Source organism: Rhinoderma darwinii, unplaced genomic scaffold (assembly GCF_050947455.1).
Source record: "Rhinoderma darwinii isolate aRhiDar2 unplaced genomic scaffold, aRhiDar2.hap1 Scaffold_140, whole genome shotgun sequence".
NCBI classification, from domain to species: domain Eukaryota; kingdom Metazoa; phylum Chordata; class Amphibia; order Anura; family Rhinodermatidae; genus Rhinoderma; species Rhinoderma darwinii.
This window is the reverse complement of record NW_027461968.1, coordinates 2,783,264-2,793,842: the sequence shown is the minus strand read 5'-3', so window position 1 is coordinate 2,793,842 and position 10,579 is coordinate 2,783,264.

Genomic DNA, 10,579 nt, shown 5'->3' with positions numbered 1-10,579 from the left:
ACAGTGCTCCCATAACGGTGCCAGCCACAGTGCTCCCATAACAGTGCCAGCCACAGTGCTCCCATAACAGTGTCAGCCACAGTGCTCCCATAACAGTGCCATCCACAGTGCTCCCATAACAGTGCCAGCCACAGTGCTCCCATAACACTGCCAGCCACAGTGCTCCCATAACAGTGCCAGCCACAGTGCTCCCATAACGGTGCCAGCCACAGTGCTCCCATAACGGTGCCAGCCACAGTGCTCCCATAACGGTGCCAGCCACAGTGCTCCCATAACAGTGCCAGCCACAGTGCTCCCATAACGGTGCCAGCCACAGTGCTCCCATAACGGTGCCAGCCACAGTGCTCCCATAACGGTGCCAGCCACAGTGCTCCCATAACGGTGCCAGCCAAAGTGCTCCCATAACGGTGCCAGCCACAGTGCTCCCATAACGGTGCCAGCCACAGTGCTCCCATAACAGTGCCAGCCACAGTGCTCCCATAACAGTGCCAGCCACAGTGCTCCCATAACAGTACCAGCCACAGTGCTCCCATAACAGTGCCATCCAGTGCTCCCATAACGGTGCCAACCAGTGCTCCCATAACGGTGCCAGCCACAGTGCTCCCATAACGGTGCCAGCCACAGTGCTCCCATAACAGTGCCAGCCACAGTGCTCCCATAACAGTGCCAGCCACAGTGCTCCCATAACAGTACCAGCCACAGTGCTCCCATAACAGTGCCAGCCACAGTGCTCCCATAACAGTGCCAGCCACAGTGCTCCCATAACAGTGCCAGCCACAGTGCTCCCATAACAGTGCCAGCCACAGTGCTCCCATAACACTGCCAGCCACAGTGCTCCCATAACAGTGCCAGCCACAGTGCTCCCATAACAGTGCCAGCCAGTGCTCCCATAACAGTGCCATCCAGTGCTCCCATAACAGTGCCAACCAGTGCTCCCATAACAGTGCCAACCAGTGCTCCCATAACAGTGCCAACCAGTACTCCCATAACAGTGCCAGCTACAGTGCTCCCATAACAGTGCCATCCAGTGCTCCCTTAACGGTGCCAGCCACAGTGCTCCCATAACGGTGCCAGCCACAGTGCTCCCATAACGGTGCCAGCCACAGTGCTCCCATAACGGTGCCAGCCACAGTGCTCCCATAACGGTGCCAGCCACAGTGCTCCCATAACGGTGCCAGCCACAGTGCTCCCATAACGGTGCCAGCCACAGTGCTCCCATAACGGTGCCAGCCACAGTGCTCCCATAACGGTGCCAGCCAGTGCTCCCATAACGGTGCCAACCAGTGCTCCCATAACAGTGCCAACCAGTGCTCCCATAACAATGCCAACCAGTGCTCCCATAACAGTGCCAACCAGTACTCCCATAACAGTGCCAGCTACAGTGCTCCCATAACAGTGCCAGCCACAGTGCTCCCATAACAGTGCCAGCCACAGTGCTCCCATAACAGTGCCAGCCACAGTGCTCCCATAAAAGTGCCAGCCACAGTGCTCCCATAACGGTGCCAGCCACAGTGCTCCCATAACGGTGCCAGCCACAGTGCTCCCATAACGGTGCCAGCCACAGTGCTCCCATAACGGTGCCAGCCACAGTGCTCCCATAACGGTGCCAGCCACAGTGCTCCCATAACGGTGCCAGCCACAGTGCTCCCATAACGGTGCCAGCCACAGTGCTCCCATAACGGTGCCAGCCACAGTGCTCCCATAGCGGTGCCAGCCACAGTGCTCCCATAACGGTGCCAGCCAAAGTGCTCCCATAACGGTGCCAGCCACAGTGCTCCCATAACGGTGCCAGCCACAGTGCTCCCATAACGGTGCCAGCCACAGTGCTCCCATAACGGTGCCAGCCACAGTGCTCCCATAACGGTGCCAGCCACAGTGCTCCCATAACGGTGCCAGCCACAGTGCTCCCATAACGGTGCCAGCCACAGTGCTCCCATAACGGTGCCAGCCACTGTGCTCCCATAACGGTGCCAGCCACAGTGCTCCCATAACAGTGCCAGCCACAGTGCTCCCATAACAGTGCCAGCCACAGTGCTCCCATAACAGTGCCAGCCTCAGTGCTCCCATAACAGTGCCAGCCACAGTGCTCCCATAACAGTGCCAGCCACAGTGCTCCCATAACAGTGCCAGCCACGGTGCTCCCATAACAGTGCCAGCCAGTGCTCCCATAACAGTGCCAACCAGTGCTCCCATAACAGTGCCAACCAGTGCTCCCATAACAGTGCCAACCTGTGCTCCCATAACTGTGCCAACCAGTACTCCCATAACAGTGCCAGCCACAGTGCTCCCATAACAGTGCCAGCCACAGTGCTCCCATAACAGTGCCAGCCACAGTGCTCCCATAACAGTGCCAGCCACAGTGCTCCCATAACAGTGCCAGCCACAGTGCTCCCATAACAGTGCCAGCCACAGTGCTCACATAACAGTGCCAGCCACAGTGCTCCCATAACAGTGCCAGCCACAGTGCTCCCATAACAGTGCCAGCCACAGTGCTCCCATAACAGTGCCAGCCACAGTGCTCCCATAACAGTGCCAGCCACAGTGCTCCCATAACAGTGCCAGCCACAGTGCTCCCATAACAGTGCCGGCCACAGTGCTCCCATAACAGTGCCGGCCACAGTGCTCCCATAACAGTGCCGGCCAGTGCTCCCATAACAGTGCCGGCCAGTGCTCCCATAACAGTGCTATCCAGTGCTCCCATAACAGTGCCAACCAGTGCTCCCATAACAGTGCCAACCAGTGCTCCCATAACAGTGCCAGCCACAGTGCTCCCATAACAGTGCCATCCAGTGCTCCCATAACGGTGCCAACCAGTGCTCCCATAACGGTGCCAGCCACAGTGCTCCCATAACGGTGCCAGCCACAGTGCTCCCATAACAGTGCCAGCCACAGTGCTCCCATAACAGTGCCAGCCACAGTGCTCCCATAACAGTACCAGCCACAGTGCTCCCATAACAGTGCCAGCCACAGTGCTCCCATAACAGTGCCAGCCACAGTGCTCCCATAACAGTGCCAGCCACAGTGCTCCCATAACAGTGCCAGCCACAGTGCTCCCATAACACTGCCAGCCACAGTGCTCCCATAACAGTGCCAGCCACAGTGCTCCCATAACAGTGCCAGCCAGTGCTCCCATAACAGTGCCATCCAGTGCTCCCATAACAGTGCCAACCAGTGCTCCCATAACAGTGCCAACCAGTGCTCCCATAACAGTGCCAACCAGTACTCCCATAACAGTGCCAGCTACAGTGCTCCCATAACAGTGCCATCCAGTGCTCCCTTAACGGTGCCAGCCACAGTGCTCCCATAACGGTGCCAGCCACAGTGCTCCCATAACGGTGCCAGCCACAGTGCTCCCATAACGGTGCCAGCCACAGTGCTCCCATAACGGTGCCAGCCACAGTGCTCCCATAACGGTGCCAGCCACAGTGCTCCCATAACGGTGCCAGCCACAGTGCTCCCATAACGGTGCCAGCCACAGTGCTCCCATAACGGTGCCAGCCAGTGCTCCCATAACGGTGCCAACCAGTGCTCCCATAACGGTGCCAACCAGTGCTCCCATAACAATGCCAACCAGTGCTCCCATAACAGTGCCAACCAGTACTCCCATAACAGTGCCAGCTACAGTGCTCCCATAACAGTGCCAGCCACAGTGCTCCCATAACAGTGCCAGCCACAGTGCTCCCATAACAGTGCCAGCCACAGTGCTCCCATAAAAGTGCCAGCCACAGTGCTCCCATAACGGTGCCAGCCACAGTGCTCCCATAACGGTGCCAGCCACAGTGCTCCCATAACGGTGCCAGCCACAGTGCTCCCATAACGGTGCCAGCCACAGTGCTCCCATAACGGTGCCAGCCACAGTGCTCCCATAACGGTGCCAGCCACAGTGCTCCCATAACGGTGCCAGCCACAGTGCTCCCATAACGGTGCCAGCCACAGTGCTCCCATAGCGGTGCCAGCCACAGTGCTCCCATAACGGTGCCAGCCAAAGTGCTCCCATAACGGTGCCAGCCACAGTGCTCCCATAACGGTGCCAGCCACAGTGCTCCCATAACGGTGCCAGCCACAGTGCTCCCATAACGGTGCCAGCCACAGTGCTCCCATAACGGTGCCAGCCACAGTGCTCCCATAACGGTGCCAGCCACAGTGCTCCCATAACGGTGCCAGCCACAGTGCTCCCATAACGGTGCCAGCCACTGTGCTCCCATAACGGTGCCAGCCACAGTGCTCCCATAACAGTGCCAGCCACAGTGCTCCCATAACAGTGCCAGCCACAGTGCTCCCATAACAGTGCCAGCCTCAGTGCTCCCATAACAGTGCCAGCCACAGTGCTCCCATAACAGTGCCAGCCACAGTGCTCCCATAACAGTGCCAGCCACGGTGCTCCCATAACAGTGCCAGCCAGTGCTCCCATAACAGTGCCAACCAGTGCTCCCATAACAGTGCCAACCAGTGCTCCCATAACAGTGCCAACCTGTGCTCCCATAACTGTGCCAACCAGTACTCCCATAACAGTGCCAGCCACAGTGCTCCCATAACAGTGCCAGCCACAGTGCTCCCATAACAGTGCCAGCCACAGTGCTCCCATAACAGTGCCAGCCACAGTGCTCCCATAACAGTGCCAGCCACAGTGCTCCCATAACAGTGCCAGCCACAGTGCTCACATAACAGTGCCAGCCACAGTGCTCCCATAACAGTGCCAGCCACAGTGCTCCCATAACAGTGCCAGCCACAGTGCTCCCATAACAGTGCCAGCCACAGTGCTCCCATAACAGTGCCAGCCACAGTGCTCCCATAACAGTGCCAGCCACAGTGCTCCCATAACAGTGCCGGCCACAGTGCTCCCATAACAGTGCCGGCCACAGTGCTCCCATAACAGTGCCGGCCAGTGCTCCCATAACAGTGCCGGCCAGTGCTCCCATAACAGTGCTATCCAGTGCTCCCATAACAGTGCCAACCAGTGCTCCCATAACAGTGCCAACCAGTGCTCCCATAACAGTGCCAACCAGTACTCCCATAACCGTGCCAACCAGTGCTCCCATAACAGTGCCATCCAGTCCTCCCATAACAGTGCCAGCCACAGTGCTCCCATAACAGTGCCAGCCACAGTGCTCCCATAACAGTGCCGGACAGTGCTCCCATAACAGTGCCATCCAGTGCTCCCATAACAGTGCCAACCAGTGCTCCCATAACAGTGCCAACCAGTGCTCCCATAACAGTGCCAACCAGTACTCCCATAACCGTGCCAACCAGTGCTCCCATAACAGTGCCATCCAGTCCTCCCATAACAGTGCCAGCCAGAGTACTCCCATAACAGTGCCAGCCACAGTGCTCCCATAACAGTGCCAGCCACAGTGCTCCCATAACAGTGCCAGCCACAGTGCTCCCATAACAGTGCCAGCCACAGTGCTCCCATAACAGTGCCAGCCACAGTGCTCCCATAACAGTGCCAGCCACAGTGCTCCCATAACAGTGCCAGCCACAGTGCTCCCATAACAGTGCCAGCCACAGTGCTCCCATAACAGTGCCAGCCACAGTGCTCCCATAACAGTGCCAGCCACAGTGCTCCCATAACAGTGCCAGCCACAGTGCTCCCATAACAGTGCCGGCCAGTGCTCCCATAACAGTGCCATCCAGTGCTCCCATAACAGTGCCAACCAGTGCTCCCATAACAGTGCCAACCAGTGCTCCCATAACAGTGCCAACCAGTACTCCCATAACCGTGCCAACCAGTGCTCCCATAACAGTGCCATCCAGTCCTCCCATAACAGTGCCAGCCACAGTCCTCCCATAACAGTGCCAGCCACAGTGCTCCCATAACAGTGCCAGCCACAGTGCTCCCATAACAGTGCCAGCCACAGTGCTCCCATAACAGTGCCAGCCACAGTGCTCCCATAACAGTGCCAGCCACAGTGCTCCCATAACAGTGCCAGCCACAGTGCTCCCATAACAGTGCCAGCCACAGTGCTCCCATAACAGTGCCAGCCACAGTGCTCCCATAACAGTGCCAGCCACAGTGCTCCCATAACAGTGCCAGCCACAGTGCTCCCATAACAGTGCCGGCCAGTGCTCCCATAACAGTGACATCCAGTGCTCCCATAACAGTGCCAACCAGTGCTCCCATAACAGTGCCAACCAGTGCTCCCATAACAGTGCCAACCAGTACTCCCATAACCGTGCCAACCAGTGCTCCCATAACAGTGCCATCCAGTCCTCCCATAACAGTGCCAGCCACAGTGCTCCCATAACAGTGCCAGCCACAGTGCTCCCATAACAGTGCCGGCCAGTGCTCCCATAACAGTGCCATCCAGTGCTCCCATAACAGTGCCAACCAGTGCTCCCATAACAGTGCCAACCAGTGCTCCCATAACAGTGCCAACCAGTACTCCCATAACCGTGCCAACCAGTGCTCCCATAACAGTGCCATCCAGTCCTCCCATAACAGTGCCAGCCACAGTGCTCCCATAACAGTGCCAGCCACAGTGCTCCCATAACAGTGCCAGCCACAGTGCTCCCATAACAGTGCCAGCCACAGTGCTCCCATAACAGTGCCAGCCACAGTGCTCCCATAACAGTGCCAGCCACAGTGCTCCCATAACAGTGCCAGCCACAGTGCTCCCATAACAGTGCCAGCCACAGTGCTCCCATAATAGTGCCAGCCACAGTGCTCCCATAACAGTGCCAGCCACAGTGCTCCCATAACAGTGCCAACCACAGTGCTCCCATAACGGTGCCAGCCACAGTGCTCCCATAACGGTGCCAGCCACAGTGCTCCCATAACGGTGCCAGCCACAGTGCTCCCATAACGGTGCCCGCTCTGCTATGTGCTAGCCGCACTTTAGCTCCTTGAAGGAGCGGAATCCCCGTGTGTTCGGGGATTCCGCTCCTGGACAGAGCGCTTGATGTCTCTGTCCATATCTGGGCAGTGACATCAGGGGAAACTCCTGAAGCGGAATCCCCGAACACATGGGGATTCCCCTTCAGGAGTTGCCGCTGATGTCACTGTCCGGATCTGCCCGGCCCGGCACGGATGCAAAACTTAATGCAAACCGGCCGGGCAAAATGGCCGATTTTACCGGCCGACACTCGGGCTCGGGAACGACCCGGTCGTGTGAATCCCGCCTAAAACTGCAGAACCTGGGCAATAAATATTGAGTTGCGTTTCTCTGGTTAAACTTTGTGTTACAAAAAAAATGGATTAAAAAATTATTTCTGCAACAACAAAAAATTTAGTTTGTAAATTTCACCTCTACTTTTGTTTCATTCCTGTGAAACGTCTAAAGGGTTAAGAAACTTTCTAAATGCTGTTTTGAATACTTTGAGGGTGAAGTTTTTAAAATGGGGTGACTTTTTTGGGTTTCTAATATATAAGGACCTCAAAGACACTTCACAAGTGAACTGGCCCCTGTAAAAATAGCCTTTTGAAATTTTCTTGAAAATGTGAGAAATTGCTGCTAAAGTTCAAAGCCTTGTAACGTCCTAGAAAAAGAAAAGGATGTTTAAAAAACGATGCAAATCTAAAGTAGACATATGGGGGATGTTAGTTAGCAATAATTGTGTGTGGTATTAATATCTGTCTTACAAGCAGATACATTTAAATTTAGAAAAATGCAAATTTTTGCAATTTTTCGTTACATTTTGGTGTTTTTCACATTTAAATACTGTATGTATCGAGCAAATTTTGCCAGTAACATAAAGTCCAATGTGCCATGAGAAAACAATCTCAGAATCGCTTGGATAGGTTAAAGCATTCCGAAGTTATTACCACATAAAGGGAAACATGTCAGATTTGAAAAATGAGGCTCTGTCAGGAAGGTCAAAAGTGGCTAAAGAGGGAAGGGGTTAATATTATGTGTTATGTACTGGGAACCTGGAATTTTTTTTTTAGAATGGAGTGGAATTGGAAAAAAACAGCAGGCCGGCATTTTCTTATGGATTTCGTTTTTACGGTGTTCACTGTACAGTGAAAGTGACGTGTTACCTTTATTCTGAGGGTCAGTACGATCGCGGTGATACCAAATTTATATAGTTTTTGTTATGTTTTATTACCTTTAAAAAAAATACAAAGTTTGAAAAAAATATTTGCACCATATTGTGACCCCCATAATAACGTTTTTATATTTCTGTGTACAGGGCTGTGTAAGGCGTCTTTTTGTACGTGGAAAGATGTGGTTTTTTTGATACCATTTTGGGGAATATCGGGCATTTCAAACACTTCATTCAATTTTGCGAGTGGTTGTAGTGGCAAAAAAACAGCGATTCAGACATTTTTTTATTTTTTTCACGCTACGGTGTTCACCATATTGGATAAATATTTTTATATTATTATAGTTTGGGTATTTTCGGACGCAGGGATACCTAATGTGTTTATGTTTATTTTTATATTGTGATCTAGGGAATTTTTTTTATTGTTTTTTAGCCCCTCTAGAGGACTTGTACCTGCGATCATTGGATCGCTTGTGCCATAGACTGCAATATCACAGTATTGCAGTCTATGGTGAAATCAGTACTTTGTTATTGAGACCTGCCACAGGCAGGTCCTAATAGCAATCTTCCTATAGCAGGGCTGGGAGCGTTCACAAGGCGGCCAGCTGCTAGAGGAACACACCGGCTCCCACCATCTTGCCGCGTGTGAGCCGGTGTTACACAGCAGAGACCCAGCGGCTATGACACCCGCTCTGCTTCTGAGCAGGCGCCATATTTAAATACCCTTTCCTTTACATAAATAGCCAGTGCAGCGACAGGAAAGGGTTAACAGGAAATAACTCAGAAGCAAAACGTTCTTCTTTTCTGCCTCCCTTCAGCCCCCGTAGCATTGATTTTATCATATCTCTATATAAATAGTAAATCTGTCTAGTTATGAAGTGATATGTCACCTCACCATACTGTAGCGTTACATTACTGAGCAGTCTTGCCATTCAGGAGTGTGGACAATTTGGGTGACAACAGTTGTCTGGGTTTTCTCTGGGCAGATATACAGAAGTGTCCTTCCTTAACCCCTTCCCGACATTTGACGTACATGTACGTCATGGAAAGTACTGACTTCCCGCATCTTGCCGTACATGTACGTCAAACGTTTGGCACCGGCTCAGAAGCTGAGCCGGTCCCATCATCACCGGATCTCAGCTGTATCTTACAGCTGACATCCGACTGTAACGGCGGGGACCGAAATTAGCTTCGATCCCCGCCATTAACCCCTTAAGTGCAGCGCTCAAACGCGATCGCTGCACTTAAGGTGTTTGCAGCTCATCGGAACCCCAGTAATGAAATTGCCGGGGTTCCGGTGGCTGCAATGGCAACCGGAGGCCTAATACTGGCCTCCCGGTCTGCCTAGCACCGAAGCCGGTCAAGATCCGCCCGGCGGCGGAGCCTGATCGGCTTCCGTAGCTGCCGGCAAGATGGCGCCGGGTCAGGAGCTGATCCGGCGTCATCAGCGGTGGAAGTCAGCTGTACTGTACAGCTGACATCCACCTGTAACGGCAGGAACCGGAGCTAGCTCCGATCCCTGCCATTAACCCCTTCGATTCAGCAATCGAAAGCGATTGCTGCATCGTAGCGGTTACAAGCAGATCGCCAGCCCTGACAGGCAATCGGGACTGGCGACTGCTGTTATGGCAACAGGAGACACAATGGTCTCCTGCTCTGCCATTACGGAAGCCGATTTAGGCCCCGCCGGGAGGCGAAGCCTAAACGGCTTGCTGTCAGTGAATGACTGACAGATCTAATACATTGCACTACATAGGTAGTGCAATGTATTAGAAAAAAAAAAATCTGACCGTTGGACCTTCAAGTCCCCTAGTGGGACTTGAGAAAAAGTGTAAAAAAAGTATAAAAAAGTGTAAAAAAAAGTGCAAAAAATAAAAGTTTGAAAACAATAAAAGTTTCAAGTAATCAAATAACACACAATCCCCCTTTTACTCTTATCAAGTCCTTTATTATTGAAAAATAATAATAAACCATATGTATTTGGTATCGCCACGACCGTAACGACCGGAGGTATCAAAATATTATATTATTTATTGCACGCGGTGAACAGCGTAAAAAAAACCCGTAAAAAACGTTACCAGAGTTTCTGTTTTTTAGTCACTTTGCCCTACAAATATTACAATAAAAAGTGATCAAAAAGTCGCACGTATCCAAAAATGGTACCTATAAAAACTATAGCTCGTCCCGCAAAAAACAAGCCCTCATACAACTCCGTCGACAAAAAAATTAAAACGTTATGGTTCTCACAACTTGGCGACAGAAAAAATACATTCTTTTTACAAAAGTAATTTTATTGTGCAAAAAGTTGTAAAACATAAAAAAGTTCTATAAATGAGGTATCGCCGGAATCGTACTGACCCGCAGAATAAAGGTAACATGTAGTTTATAATGCGTGGTGAACTCTGTATAAAAAAAAACCAAAAAAAGCTGTGCCAGAATTGCGTTTTTTGGTTTACCTGGCATCCCAAAAAATAGGATAAAAGGTGATCAAAAAGTCACATGTACCCCAAAATGGTACCAATAATAACTACAGCTCGTCCCGCAACAAACCAGCCCTCATACCGCTACGTCTATGAAAAATAAAATTAGTTATGGC